This window comes from Enoplosus armatus, chromosome 16 (assembly GCF_043641665.1).
Source record: "Enoplosus armatus isolate fEnoArm2 chromosome 16, fEnoArm2.hap1, whole genome shotgun sequence".
Classification (NCBI taxonomy): domain Eukaryota; kingdom Metazoa; phylum Chordata; class Actinopteri; order Centrarchiformes; family Enoplosidae; genus Enoplosus; species Enoplosus armatus.
In genome coordinates, this window is record NC_092195.1 from 962,910 (window position 1) to 977,561 (window position 14,652).

The window sequence follows — 14,652 nt, forward strand, 5'->3', positions numbered from 1 at the left end:
TTGAGTGAAATCTTTGGATTAAACTGATTACAGATTTCACATGATTGTACAAAATATTTAGTGATGTCTTTAAGGTGGGGGTGCCACCAATGCTGAGAAATGAGAGCTGTTACTTTTGAGCTCGCACAGTGATCTCTACTGTGGGCTTCTTGGCATAGTAAATTTAGCAGTCCAGCCGGAGCTACTATCTTGCCTTTGTGATTTCTCCAGAGCCCTTTATCATCCTTTATGGCTCCTTTTTCTTTCCACGCCTGTTTTTCAGACGGGGCAGCTACTTCTTGCAGCTCTTTGATGTTTTGTATGCATAGGTCCCTATGTGGTTTATCTTTTACTGCTTTTTGTGTCATTTGTCGATTTACATTGTATCCTGCTATCGCTTTTGCTGCCATATCTGCTGCATTATTTCCTCTTGCTATTCTGCCATCTTCTTTTTGATGTCCTCTGCACTTGACTGTGGCTACTTTGTTATTCAGAGAGGGTGAGTGGCACGGTGCCCGAGTGAGGACCCGATCAAGAAGCTTCTACACGGAGTCTATTACTCTGTGCGCTTGATCGTTGAGGGTTTTCCCAGTCTATTCACTCGTTTTAATTCACCACCTTCTGTAACACCTTAACTAAAATATCCCCTTTTATGCTATTCCAATCCCCCATGCACACAACTACTTTAGAATTTTCGAGCAGTTTGTACTATCCGATACACGGACACATGCACAGTAAAAATATCAATCAAGTAGGAAACCACCCCACATTTGTATGAAAAATAACAAACTTATCCCTGTGTCCTCATAAAGATTTTATCTTTACTATTATACCGGGAATTTTTTATTTTGTAATTTTTTTACTCGTCCGCTCAACGGGAGTCTTCACCTATCGTGGCATTGCCTTTCGCGACATCGGGACAATCAAACTTCTCCCGGCATCAGGCTTCCCTGGCATCGCCTTTCGCGGCATCGGGACAATCAAACTTCTCCCGGCATCGGGCTTACCCCGGAATCAAAAATGTCCTTTAATAATTTAGAAGACAATATGCCTTTTATTCCAGCCGATTCAAACTAAATTAGGACACTTATTCACTTTCCCTCACGTGAGACTATGTGTTTTTTACTTTACATGTGACCATTTCAGTAAAAATCAAACAATCATTAATCATTCTCCAAAAGAAAATGACTATGCTTTTAGCGATCAGAGAATAATGTTATTCAGACAATTCGTTTTGGTATGCCCAATGTGCAGAAATTTCAAGTAGAAAAGAGGTTTTCTGCTTACCTTTTTGTTTCAGGCGCCTGGTATTGTCTGAAAAAGAGTCTCCTTTGATCGACTCCGGCGGTCCTCAATCGGACGCAGTCTCAGAGTCAGCCAATCCGGGTCAACGGCTCTAGCTTTAGCAGTGGAAAAAGACGAAAGCCCCAGTCTGATCTCGGCCACTGACAAACCACTGCTCAAAGGTTATGAGAAAATGTTCAATATCTTGTGAATCAGTTAATTGTTGAAGTTTAGGCTCTTGACTGTACTGAGAGTCACCCTGCTGGAGGACTCCTGGTGGACAAGTGCCTTGTGCTGGAGAACTGACCAGGTCTACATCACCAAGAGGACTCTTCTGTGGGAGGGATAACCCAGGCACAGGCAAAGTTTGTGCTTGGACCTCCAATTGGACGGGAGTGGGGGCAGTTTTGCTCCAGAGTGATGTCCAGAGGGTAGTGAAGCCAGTCAGTTGCTTCTGAAGGAAATTTAACAGTTATCAACATCATTATTCTGTTATTGAGAAGGAGGGTTACCACAACTCTCTGACTGGTGTGACAACAGCAGCCTAACCTGTCAAATGGTTACTGTTTATTCCTGTCTGTCCCTGAAGGTAGCAGGGGAGTGCAGCAGTTAGTCTGATTGGGAGCATCAGGGCCAGGTGCTATAAAGGCCAAGCCCAGTTGCCATTCTCGCTCGTTCTCTCGTTATTCCCTTTGTTGTTGTTTGTGTTAAAATAAATGTATTCCATTGTCATCTGTGTCCATTTCCGAATTGGTCATGGCCTTTGAGCCACGTTATGACAATAATTTAAAGAAAAGTTCTCATTGCATAAGTGGAAGTTTGCATATTAGTTCAGAAAGTTTGAATTATGAACGTGGGGGTCACATTTCCAGGACCTTCACATTCCCAATCTAGCATGCGAACTTCCAAGACCAACCTAACTTTGAAAACCAGTATGGAAGTTTGACATTCATTGTGCTGCTGTCCAGAGTACATGTCCTTTAATTCCCACATAAAACAAACTTCAAGGAATGCCTTTTTTCACCTATGTAACATTGCAAAAATCAGGAACATCCTGTCTCAAATAGAAAAACTAGTCCATGCATTTGTTACTTCTAGGCTGGATTATTGTAATTCCTTTTTATCAGGCTGCCCCAATAAATCCCTGAAGACACTCCAGTTGATCCAAATGGCTGCGACGCATGCACTGACAGGAACCAGGAAAAGATAATATTTCTCCAATATTAGCTTCTCTGCGCTGGCTCCCTGTAAAATCCAGAATAGAGTTTAAAATCCTTCTCCTCATCTACAAAGCTCTTACTGGTCAGACACAATCATATCCTTATGAGCACATACTACCCTATTACTCCACTAGAGCACTGCACTCCCAGTATGCAGGGTTGCTTGTGGTTTCCAGAGTCTCAAAGTAGAATGGGAGCCAGAGCCTTCAGCTATCAAGCTCCTCTCCTGTGGAAGCAGCTCACAGTTTGGGTCCGGGAGGCAAACACAGTCTCTAATTTTAAGAGTAGGCTTAAAATTTTCCCTTTCGTAACTTTCCTTTTTGTAAGCCCCTTGAACACGAGATCATACGTCATCATCACAAACCTTAACATACTAAAAAAGAATACTACCTAGGCTTCAGGCTTCAGGAGTGGGGGAATATAACAAGGATCCCAACCTCTCCTCTTCAGTATGTTATTAAGCTTAACCCTGCTTAGCTTTTTGCCCAAGTCTTGTCAGAATCAGAATCAGAATTACTTTATTGATCCACGGGGGGGAACTGTACACTTACTTGTGAGCTACTGGTCCCATACTGTTAAGGTTAGGGTAAGGGGTAGGGTAAGTCTGAAATTACTGTAAGTCAATGAAGTGTGTGTAATTGTGATGGTCACAGAATTCCGGAGGGCCATTGATGCCTTTATTGCATCATCATTCTAGAACGTTATAGAAGCTGCAGTTAGTGTCAGACACTGCTGCAGAAGGGAATACAGTCGGGCTTGACAGGACTTGGTTATCATTTAGGAAGAAACAATGACTCCGACAATTCAGCAGGATTATTTTTAAGGATGAGAGGAGCATCTGCTGCATGAATGGACAAGAGGAAACAACAGGAAATTGCTTTAAGACGAGATCTCTTGGCGGCCAGTATCCACAGGAGGAACAATTAAAGTGACCAACTGCTTTCAATGTGCATGTGGAAATGTGAGAGATACTTGATGTAAAACTATCCTTTAACTTATCCCTATCCTTGAACTGTAACCAAGCTGTTTGTGTTTGGCTAGTGTTAAGAGTGTTCAATGAGTGTTTTATGTATTTGTTTGTTGGTGTTTGTTGGCGTGACATTGTGTGTATTCCCATGATGCTTCTCGTGAATATCAATTCCAACTTCTTAATTGGTCTTGTTTTGGAAGTGCAGCACTGTAGAGGATTTTTAAATGGGTTTTGAAGGGTATAATGAAGGTATTTTTATGCCTTTATTATGGACAATGAATCAGAATCAAAATTACTAAGGTTTGGGGCCCCGAAGTTTAGCCTGTTGCCTCTTGGGCCACGCCCCCCTTTCATTTTCAGGGTCAATCAAAGCTTCCTGTGATGTGACTTACATTTTGGCTGGCCACAACAGCATTAATTGGAAATACCAAACATGACATTATCAAGAACGTGGCCAAGGCCATTGTTTGCTCATTCTACTTCCAAACTACGTCTTTACTCACTCCAGGGCCACAAGTCAAGCCCTGCTTCAGGTAGTTGCCTTCTGGGGATCGCAGCCCTCTATCCCGCACTCCCGTATAAGGGTCGCTTGGCCAGTAGGGGGCTAAAAGTCAGGCAGCAAAGTTGGTTTAATGTGCTTGCTTAGGCAGCACGTCTAATAAATTGGAATCGATGCGGAGAAGATTAGCATGGTCCCTGCGAAAGGATGACACGCAAATTCGTGAAGCGTTTCCTCATTTTAAATAGCTTGCATTTCCCCAGGCTGTTGTCCAGAAACTGCTGGGCATGTGTGTCCTATATAAGTGGCTGGAATTCCCAATGTTCTTTGTGCTTCCTTCCTCATTATATGGGCAGTGCCAGCGGCAAGATAGCCACACCGAGGCTCACCGAGGCTCACCAAGACTTGTCTGACGTGGTCCTGGTAGGGGATGATTAGGTTTTGGGCCCCGAAGTTTAGCCTGCGGCCTCTTGGGCCCCGTCCCCTTTTCATTTTCAAGGTCAATCAAAGCTTCCTGTGATGTGACTTACACTTTGGCTGGCCACAACAGCAAGAAATTGGAGATACCAAACATGACATTATCAAGAATGTAGGTAAGGCCGTTGTTTGCTTAGTCTACTTCCAAACTACGCCTTTACTCACTCCAGTGTCACAAGTCAAACCCTGCTTGGATAGTTGCCTTCTAGGGATCGCAGCCCTCTATCCCGCACTCCCGTATGGGGGTCGCTTGGCCAGTAGGGGGCTAAAAGTCAGGCAGCGAGTTAGGTCTAATGTGCTTGCTCAGACAGCACATCTAATAAATTGGAAACGATACAGAGAAGATTAGCATGGCCCCTGCGAAAGGATAACACGCAAATTTGTGAAGCGTTTCTACATTTTAAACAGCTTGCATTTCCCCAGGCCGTTGTCCAGAAACTGCTGGGCATGTGTGTCCTATATAAATGGCTGGAATTCCCTGTCGTGGGAATTTCAGGAAAAACAGAAGACTGGCAACAAGGGAGTAGTATTTTCTCACTACATTCCCAATGTTCGTTGTGCTTCCTTCCTCATTATGTAGGTAATGCCAGCGGCAAGGAGACCACACCGAGGCTCACAGAGGCTCACCAAGACTTATCCAACGTGGTCCTGGGAGGGGATGATTAGGTTTGGGGTCCCTAAGTTTAGCCTGCGGCCTCTTGGGCCCCGCCCCCTTTTCATTTTCAGCACCAATCAAAGGTGTGATGTGACTTACACTTTGGCTGGCCACAACAGCAAGAAATTGGAGATACCAAACATGACATTATCAAGAATGTAGGTAAGGCCGTTGTTTGCTTAGTCTACTTCCAAACTACGCCTTTACTCACTCCAGTGTCACAAGTCAAACCCTGCTTGGATAGTTGCCTTCTAGGGATCGCAGCCCTCTATCCCGCACTCCCGTATGGGGGTCGCTTGGCCAGTAGGGGGCTAAAAGTCAGGCAGCGAGTTAGGTCTAATGTGCTTGCTCAGACAGCACATCTAATAAATTGGAATCGATACAGAGAAGATTAGCATGGCCCCTGCGAAAGGATAACACGCAAATTTGTGAAGCGTTTCTACATTTTAAACAGCTCGCATTTCCCCAGGCCGTTGTCCAGAAACTGCTGGGCATGTGTGTCCTATATAAATGGCTGGAATTCCCTGTCGTGGGAATTTCAGGAAAAACAGAAGACTGGCAACAAGGGAGTAGTATTTTCTCACTACATTCCCAATGTTCGTTGTGCTTCCTTCCTCATTATGTAGGTAATGCCAGCGGCAAGGAGACCACACCGAGGCTCACAGAGGCTCACCAAGACTTATCCAACGTGGTCCTGGGAGGGGATGATTAGGTTTGGGGTCCCTAAGTTTAGCCTGCGGCCTCTTGGGCCCCGCCCCCTTTTCATTTTCAGCACCAATCAAAGGTGTGATGTGACTTACACTTTGGCTGGCCACAACAGCAAGAAATTGGAGATACCAAACATGACATTATCAAGAATGTAGGTAAGGCCGTTGTTTGCTTAGTCTACTTCCAAACTACGCCTTTACTCACTCCAGTGTCACAAGTCAAACCCTGCTTGGATAGTTGCCTTCTAGGGATCGCAGCCCTCTATCCCGCACTCCCGTATGGGGGTCGCTTGGCCAGTAGGGGGCTAAAAGTCAGGCAGCGAGTTAGGTCTAATGTGCTTGCTCAGACAGCACATCTAATAAATTGGAAACGATACAGAGAAGATTAGCATGGCCCCTGCGAAAGGATAACACGCAAATTTGTGAAGCGTTTCTACATTTTAAACAGCTTGCATTTCCCCAGGCCGTTGTCCAGAAACTGCTGGGCATGTGTGTCCTATATAAATGGCTGGAATTCCCTGTCGTGGGAATTTCAGGAAAAACAGAAGACTGGCAACAAGGGAGTAGTATTTTCTCACTACATTCCCAATGTTCGTTGTGCTTCCTTCCTCATTATGTAGGTAATGCCAGCGGCAAGGAGACCACACCGAGGCTCACAGAGGCTCACCAAGACTTATCCAACGTGGTCCTGGGAGGGGATGATTAGGTTTGGGGTCCCTAAGTTTAGCCTGCGGCCTCTTGGGCCCCGCCCCCTTTTCATTTTCAGCACCAATCAAAGGTGTGATGTGACTTACACTTTGGCTGGCCACAACAGCAAGAAATTGGAGATACCAAACATGACATTATCAAGAATGTAGGTAAGGCCGTTGTTTGCTTAGTCTACTTCCAAACTACGCCTTTACTCACTCCAGTGTCACAAGTCAAACCCTGCTTGGATAGTTGCCTTCTAGGGATCGCAGCCCTCTATCCCGCACTCCCGTATGGGGGTCGCTTGGCCAGTAGGGGGCTAAAAGTCAGGTAGCGAGTCAGGTTTAATGTGTTTGCTCAGGCAGCACATCTAATAAATTGGAATCAATACAGAGAAGATTAGCATGGCCCCTGCAAAAGGATGACACGCAAATTCATGAAGCATTTCCACATTTTAAACAGCTCGCATTTCCACAGGCTGTTGTCCAGAAACTGCTGGGCATGTGTGTCCTATATAAGTGGCTGGAATTCCCAATGTTCTTTGTGTTTCCTTCCTCATTATATGGGCAGTGCCAGCGGCAAGATAGCCACACCGAGCCACACCGAGGCTCACCAAGACTTGTCCGACGTGGTCCTGGGAGGGGATGAATAGGTTTGGAGCCCCGAAGTTTAGCCTGCGGCCTCTTGGGCCCTGCGCCCTTTTCATTTTCAGGGTCAATCAAAGCTGCCTGTGATGTGACTTACAGTTTGGGTGACCACAACAGCATGGAATTGGAAATATCAAACATGACGTCATCAAAAATATAGCCAAGGCTGTTGTTTGGTTAGTCTACTTCCAAACTACGCCTTTACTCACTCCCGTGTCACAAGTCAAACCCTGCTGCAGGGAGTTGCCTTCTAGGGATCGCAGCCCTCTATCTCGCACTCCCGTATAGGGGTCGCTTGGCCAGTAGGGGGCTAAAAGTCAGGCAGCGAATTAGGTGTTATGTGTTTGCTCAGGCAGCACATCTAATAAATTGGAATCGATACAGAGAAGATTAGCATGGCCCCTGCGAAAGGATGACACGCAAATTCATGAAGCATTTCCACATTTTAAACAGCTCGCATTTCCACAGGCTGTTGTCCAGAAACTGCTGGGCATGTGTGTCCTATATAAGTGGCTGGAATTCCCAACGTTCGATGTGCTTCCTTCCTCATTATGTAGGCAATGCCAGCGGCAAAGAGGCCACACCGAGGCTCACCAAGACTTGTCCGAAGTGGTCCTGGGAGGGGATGATTATGCTTTGGTCCCCGAAGTTTAGCCTGCGTCCTCTTGGGCCCTTTTCATTTTTAGGCCCAATCAAAGGTGTGATGTGACTTACACTTTGGCTGGCCACAACAGCAAGAAATTGGAGATACCAAACATGACATTATCAAGAATGTAGGTAAGGCCGTTGTTTTGCTTAGTCTACTTCCAAACTACGCCTTTACTCACTCCCGTGTCACAAGTCAAACCCTGCTGCAGGGAGTTGCCTTCTAGGGATCGCAGCCCTCTATCTCGCACTCCCGTATAGGGGTCGCTTGGCCAGTAGGGGGCTAAAAGTCAGGCAGCGAATTAGGTGTTATGTGTTTGCTCAGGCAGCACATCTAATAAATTGGAATCAATACAGAAAAGATTAGCATGGCCCCTGCAAAAAGATGACACACAAATTCATGAAGCATTTCCACATCTTAAACAGCTCACATTTCCCCAGGCTGTTGTCCAGAAACTGCTGGGCATATGTGTCCTATATAAGTGGCTGGAATTCCCAATGTTCTTTGTGCTCCCTTCCTCATTATATGGGTTGTGCCAGCAGTAAGATAGCCACACCAAGACTTGTCCAACGTGGTCCTGGGAGGGCATGATTAGGTTTTGGGCCCCGAAGTTTAGCCTGCGTCCTCTTGGGCCCTTTTCATTTTTAGGCCCCATCAAAGGTGTGATGTGACTTACACTTTGGCTGGCCACAACAGCAAGAAATTGGAGATACCAAACATGACATTATCAAGAATGTAGGTAAGGCCGTTGTTTGCTTAGTCTACTTCCAAACTACGCCTTTACTCACTCCCGTGTCACAAGTCAAACCCTGCTGCAGGGAGTTGCCTTCTGGGGATCGCAGCCGTCTATCCCGCAGTCCCGTATAAGGGTTGCTTGGCCAGTAGGGGGCTAAAAGTCAGGCAGCAAATTAGGTCTAATGTGCTTGCTCAGGCAGCACATCTAATGAATTGGAATCAATACAGAGAAGATTAGCATGGCCCCTGCGAAAGGATGACACGCACATTCGTAAAGCATTTCCACTTTTTAAACAGCTCACATTTCCACAGGCTGTTGTCCAGAAACTGCTGGGCATGTGTGTCCTATATAAGTGGCTGGAATTCCCAACGTTCGATGTGCTTCCTTCCTCATTATGTAGGCAATGCCAGTGGCAAGGAGGCCACACCGAGGCTCACCAAGACTTGTCTGAAGTGGTCCTGGGAGGGGATGATTATGCTTTGGTCCCCGAAGTTTAGCCTGCGTCCTTTTGGGCCCTTTTCATTTTTAGGCTCAATCAAAGGTGTGATGTGACTTACAGTTTGGCTGGCCACAACAGCATGGAATTTGAAATACCAAACATGACATTATCAGGAATGTAGGTAAGGCCGTTGTTTGCTTAGTCTACTTCCAAACTACGCCTTTACTCACTCCCGTGTCACAAGTCAAACCCTGCTGCAGGGAGTTGCCTTCTAGGGATCGCAGCCCTCTATCTCGCACTCCCGTATAGGGGTCGCTTGGCCAGTAGGGGGCTAAAAGTCAGGCAGCGAGTTAGGTGTTATGTGTTTGCTCAGGCAGCACATCTAATAAATTGGAATCAATACAGAGAAGATTAGCATGGCCCCTGCGAAAAGATGACACGCAAATTCATGAAGCATTTCCACATCTTAAACAGCTCACATTTCCCCAGGCTGTTGTCCAGAAACTGCTGGGTATATGTGTCCTATATAAGTGGCTGGAATTCCCAATGTTCTTTGTGCTCCCTTCCTCATTATATGGGTGGTGCCAGCAGTAAGATAGCCACACCAAGACTTGTCCAACGTGGTCCTGGGAGGGCATGATTAGGTTTTGGGCCCCGAAGTTTAGCCTGCGTCCTCTTGGGCCCTACCCCTTTTCATTTTCAGGGTCAATCAAAGCTTTCTGTGATGTGACTTACAGTTTGGCTGGCCACAACAGCAAGGAATTGGAAATACCAAACATGACATTATCAAGAATGTAGGTAAAGCCGTTGTTTGCTTCGTCTACTTCCAAACTACGCCTTTACTCACTCCAGTGTCACAAGTCAAACCCTGCTTCAGGGAGTTGCCTTCTGGGGATCGCAGCCCTCTATCCCGCAGTCCCGTATAAGGGTTGCTTGGCCAGCAGGGGGCTAAAAGTCAGGCAGCAAATTAGGTCTAATGTGCTTGCTCAGGCAGCACATCTAATGAATTGGAATCAATATAGAGAAGATTAGCATGGCCCCTGCGAAAGGATGACACGCAAATTCGTAAAGCATTTCCACTTTTTAAACAGCTCACATTACCACAGGCTGTTGTCCAGAAACTGCTGGGCATGTGTGTCCTATATAAGTGGCTGGAATTCCCAATATTCTTTGTGCTTCCTTCCTCATTATATGGGCAGTGCCAGCTTCAAGGAGGTCACAGCGAGGCTCACCAAGTGTTGTCCGACGTGGTCCTGGGAGGCGATTATTAGGTTTTGGGCCCCGAAGTTTAGCCTGCGGCGTCTTGGGCCCCGCCCCCTTTTCATTTTTAGGCCCAATCAAAGGTGTGATGTGAGTTACAGTTTGGCTGGCCACAACAGCAAGGAATTGGAAATACCAAACATGACATTATCAAGAATGTAGGTAAGGCCATTGTTTGCTCAGTCTACTTCCAAACTACGCCTTTACTCACTCCAGTGTCACAAGTCAAACCCTGCTTTAGGGAGTTGCCTTCTGGGGATCGCAGCCCTCTATCCCGCACTCCCGTAAAAGGGGCGCTAGGCCAGTAGGTGGGTAAAAGTCAGGCAGCAAGTTAGGTGCCTGCTCAGGCAGCACATCTAATAAATTGGAATCAATACAGAGAAGATTAGCATGGCCCTTGCAAAAGGATGACACACAAATTCATGAAGAGTTCCCACTTTTTAAACAGCTCACATTACCCCAGGTTGTTGTCCCAAAACTGCTGAGCATGTGTGTCCTATGTAAGTGGCTGGAATTCCCAACGTTCGTTGTGCTTCCTTCCTCATTATGTAGGCAATGGCAGTGGCAAGGAGGCCACACCGAGGCTCACCAAGACTTGTCCGACATGGTCCTGGGAGGGGATGATTATGCTTTGGTCCCCGAAGCTTAGCCTGCGTCCTCTTGGGCCCTTTTCATTTTTAGGCCCAATCAAAGGTGTGATGTGACTTACAGTTTGGCTGGCCACAACAGCATGGAATTTGAAATACCAAACATGACATTATCAAGAATGTAGGTAAGGCCGTTGTTTGCTTAGTCTACTTCCAAACTACGCCTTTACTCACTCCCGTGTCACAAGTCAAGCCCTGCTTCAGGGAGTTGCCTTCTGGGGATTGCAGCCCTCTATCCCTCCAAGTAAAGATTATTACTTGTTATTCAGGAGGAACAACATGCCGACAAGGCTCGAACCAGGGACGGTGCAGCTCGTGGACCACGACTGAAACCCCTAAGTCACATTTGAATTGCCTGCTGTTTTAACCCTCCTCTAGCGTTCCGTGCCGAAATTGGCCGATTACAAGTTTCTTCTGCCATAAATATGGTATATTTCATCTTTCTGACCGAAGGTTTCACGTATTCCTTCTCACTACACATGGACATGTAAAATCAGTGAGGACTGTTTTCATTGATTTTTAATGGTCTGATTCAAAACGCATCTCTGGGGGCTACAGGAAATGAATTTGTGAGACGATACTTGGCCAACAGAAACAATGATGCACTGTTTGTGGAAATAGATTGTTCTAGTGGTGTGCCATCGCCCTATTTTGGAAAATCTCACTCTACCAGAGCACAAACCCAGCATCACTCTCATAGACTGTACCTTCTCCTTGTTTCCATTTCCTGTCTTTCCAGGAAGAGTGGGAGATAAGATACCAGCTCTACTAGCTCTTCTAGACTGTATGAGTTACTGTCTAACAGAGAAAGAGTTGCCACATTTCTCTGAACCTTTGTATAGAATGTATTGGATATGTCCAGGAGCTGTTTAGCCAAGTTTAGCACTGGAAGACTGGAAAACCGCTTGCATGGTTCCTGTAAAGTGGTGGAAAATTGAGCCATTCTGATCGATTTTTATACGCAAAGCTGTTCCTACTGTAATTCACCAGTGATTAGTTCTGAGTTGTTCTTTGACAGAGAGTTCTTGTGGCTCGTTGGTCTAGGGGTATGATTCTTGCTTAGGGTGCAAGAGGTCTCGGGTTCAACTCCTGGACGAGCCCTTGCTGTGTGCCTGATGTATCTCTTAAACATTAGCCTATCCATAAGATCTTTCATTTTGACACTCCTATAACTAGAAGAGCTACAAGTCCTTCAGACCACAGAAGAACCTGCTCCTTCTCCACAAATGAGATTGTCTACAGTGGATCCATCTTGTTATCATTGCAGTTTTCCACCTCTTGTCTCTCAGAGATAAGTGACCAGAGGCCTGTACTACAAGGCAGGATGTAGGGTTAGCGAGGTAACTTCAGTTTTCGCATAGCCAGACCTATCTCCATACAAGATACCAGACCTCACTGGAGACATGCCACGTGCCAGCCTGCTTCAAGGCCTCCACCATCATCCCCGTCCCCAAAAAACCAGGGCCCACAGGATTAAATGACTACAGACCCGTCGCCCTGACCTCTGTGGTCATGAAATCATTTGAACGCCTGGTCCTGTCCCACCTCAAATCCATCACAGACTCTCTGCTGGATCCCCTGCAGTTCGCCTACAGAGCCAACAGGTCTGTAGACGACGCCGTCAACCTGGCTCTACACTTCATCCTCCAGCACCTGGACTCCGCAGGATCCTATGCCAGGATCCTGTTTGTGGACTTCAGCTCTGCCTTCAACACGATCGTCCCGGCCCTTCTTCAGGACAAGCTCTCCCAGCTGAACGTGCCTGACCCCACCTGCAGGTGGATCACAGATTTCCTGTCTGACAGGAAGCAGCACGTGAAGCTGGGGAAACACGTCTCAGACTCGCGGACAATCAGCACCGGGTCCCCTCAAGGCTGCGTTCTTTCTCCTCTACTCTTCTCCCTGTACACCAACAGCTGCACCTCCAGTCACCAGTCCGTCAAGCTCCTGAAGTTCGCGGACGACACCACCCTCATCGGACTCATCTCTGGAGAGGATGAGTCTGCCTACAGGTGGGAGATTGACCACTTGTTGACCTGGTGCAACAGCAACAACCTGGAGCTTAACGCTTCAAAGACAGTGGAGATGGTTGTAGACTTCAGGAAGAGCGCAGCCCCACCCGCCCCCATCACCCTGTGTGACTCTCCAGTGGACACTGTGGAGTCCTTCCGTTTCCTGGGCTCCATCATCAGCCAGGACCTCCGGTGGGAGCTGATGAAAGCCCAACAGAGAATGTACTTCCTGAGGCAGCTGAGGAAGTTTAACCTGCCACAAAAAATGCTGGTTCACTTCTACACCGCCATCATAGAGTCCATCCTCACCTCCTCCATCACCGTCTGGTACGCTGCTGCCTCCACCAAGGACAGACGCAGACTGCAGCGTATCATCCGCTCTGCAGAGAGGGGGATCGGCTGCAACCTCCCATCTCTTCAGGACCTGTACTCCTCCAGGACCCTGAGGAGAGCAGGGAAGATCGCTGCCGACCCCTCCCACCCCGGACACCATCTGTTCGACCCCCTCCCCTCTGGCAGGAGGCTGCGGTCCATCAGGACCAAAACCTTCCGCCACAAAAACAGTTTCTTCCCCTCTGCAGTCAACCTGACAAACTCTCACTGACCCCCCCCCCCCCCCCCCCCCAGAACACAAACACAAGCTATACGTTATATTAACGTACATCACCCCTGTCCCCACTGCGTTACATTAACGCACTCACCCCCCTACTGGACACTTTATCTGGACACTTTACTTTATTCTGGTCACTGCACTGTTTGTTATTTATCTTATCTTATCTTATTTTTATTTTTATTCTTATTCTTATTTTAGCTTTTATATTCTACTTATTTGTTATCAAAACAATAGCACCTTCAGACCACAGCAAATTCCTTGTAATGTATGTTACTTGGCAAGAAACAGTTTCTGATTCTGATTCTGATTCTGATCAGCTTGAGTAAAAGCACTGCCTAGTGACCAATCAGTTATCTTGGAAAATGGCATCACCATTCATAGAAGATCCTGTCGAGCATAGATCAACTCGAGTAAAAGCACCGCTGACCAATCAGTTCTCTTGGAAAGTAGGATAGAGCCGAGGACTCGTGTATTTGCCTGGCAGGGGTGAGCAGTAGGAATTACCCAAGAGGAAACACACTCAAGTACAATGGTTTATTAAAAGATTTAAAAGTCTGTTTTTTTTTTTTTACGACACCTTGTACATCCGCCACTGCGTTTCCTCGTCCAGCCACACCAACACAGTCCACGAACCGCCGCCTCCAATTCCAGCTCCGTACTGCTAACAATGTCCTTTCCACTGCTGCTCCACACCACACGCCACCATCGTTGACTGGGAAGACCAAGAAAAACAAGCCGCCAGTGGGGAGTCCAACGGTAACCTACTCCTCACCACCCTTTACTCCACTGTGCTTACCCTTTGTCTGGACAGCTGGGGCAAGCTGTGTGTAGTTTGCCTGGGTGGGTATAACTTGTGGTACCGGTTCTGTGTCTGCCCGTCGGTTTTGGTTCTGCGACTGAGTCTGCCTGCCTCCCTCTCTGCGTGGCTCTGTGCCTCGCCCTCCTGTCACAAAACGTATAAATATAAATCATGCATCAAAATCAGTAAATGTAAGATCGTTGGTGATGAGATCCGAGTCGTTCTTTGACACAGAGGAGGGTTCTCGTGGCTTGTTGGTGATGGGATCTGAGTCGGTCTTTGAGACAGAGGAGGGTTCTCGTGAGCACAGAAGAATCCACTCCTTCTACACAAGACTGTCTAGAGTGGATCAATGTTGTTATGATTCCACGTATA

The 14,652-nt window shown here is 46.9% G+C and overlaps 11 non-coding genes across 11 annotated transcripts; all 11 read left to right on the forward strand.

Moving 5' to 3' along the window:
• Positions 1-4,087: 4,087 nt before the first annotated feature.
• Positions 4,088-4,194, forward strand: LOC139299525 (U6 spliceosomal RNA). The gene has a single exon (XR_011598811.1). It is a non-coding gene; the product is annotated as a U6 spliceosomal RNA (small nuclear RNA).
• A 530-nt stretch (positions 4,195-4,724) lies between these two features.
• On the forward strand, positions 4,725-4,831 carry LOC139299501 (U6 spliceosomal RNA). Its single transcript, XR_011598788.1, has one exon. It is a non-coding gene; the product is annotated as a U6 spliceosomal RNA (small nuclear RNA).
• Positions 4,832-5,425: 594 nt separating this feature from the next.
• LOC139299514 (U6 spliceosomal RNA) lies at positions 5,426-5,532 on the forward strand. The gene has a single exon (XR_011598801.1). It is a non-coding gene; the product is annotated as a U6 spliceosomal RNA (small nuclear RNA).
• Positions 5,533-6,126: 594 nt separating this feature from the next.
• LOC139299502 (U6 spliceosomal RNA) lies at positions 6,127-6,233 on the forward strand. The gene has a single exon (XR_011598789.1). It is a non-coding gene; the product is annotated as a U6 spliceosomal RNA (small nuclear RNA).
• A 594-nt stretch (positions 6,234-6,827) lies between these two features.
• On the forward strand, positions 6,828-6,934 carry LOC139299508 (U6 spliceosomal RNA). The gene has a single exon (XR_011598795.1). It is a non-coding gene; the product is annotated as a U6 spliceosomal RNA (small nuclear RNA).
• A 531-nt stretch (positions 6,935-7,465) lies between these two features.
• On the forward strand, positions 7,466-7,572 carry LOC139299506 (U6 spliceosomal RNA). Its single transcript, XR_011598793.1, has one exon. It is a non-coding gene; the product is annotated as a U6 spliceosomal RNA (small nuclear RNA).
• A 511-nt stretch (positions 7,573-8,083) lies between these two features.
• LOC139299528 (U6 spliceosomal RNA) lies at positions 8,084-8,190 on the forward strand. Its single transcript, XR_011598814.1, has one exon. It is a non-coding gene; the product is annotated as a U6 spliceosomal RNA (small nuclear RNA).
• Positions 8,191-8,690: 500 nt separating this feature from the next.
• Positions 8,691-8,797, forward strand: LOC139299510 (U6 spliceosomal RNA). Its single transcript, XR_011598797.1, has one exon. It is a non-coding gene; the product is annotated as a U6 spliceosomal RNA (small nuclear RNA).
• A 510-nt stretch (positions 8,798-9,307) lies between these two features.
• Positions 9,308-9,414, forward strand: LOC139299521 (U6 spliceosomal RNA). The gene has a single exon (XR_011598807.1). It is a non-coding gene; the product is annotated as a U6 spliceosomal RNA (small nuclear RNA).
• A 510-nt stretch (positions 9,415-9,924) lies between these two features.
• LOC139299519 (U6 spliceosomal RNA) lies at positions 9,925-10,031 on the forward strand. The gene has a single exon (XR_011598805.1). It is a non-coding gene; the product is annotated as a U6 spliceosomal RNA (small nuclear RNA).
• Positions 10,032-10,541: 510 nt separating this feature from the next.
• Positions 10,542-10,648, forward strand: LOC139299512 (U6 spliceosomal RNA). Its single transcript, XR_011598799.1, has one exon. It is a non-coding gene; the product is annotated as a U6 spliceosomal RNA (small nuclear RNA).
• Positions 10,649-14,652: the final 4,004 nt, after the last annotated feature.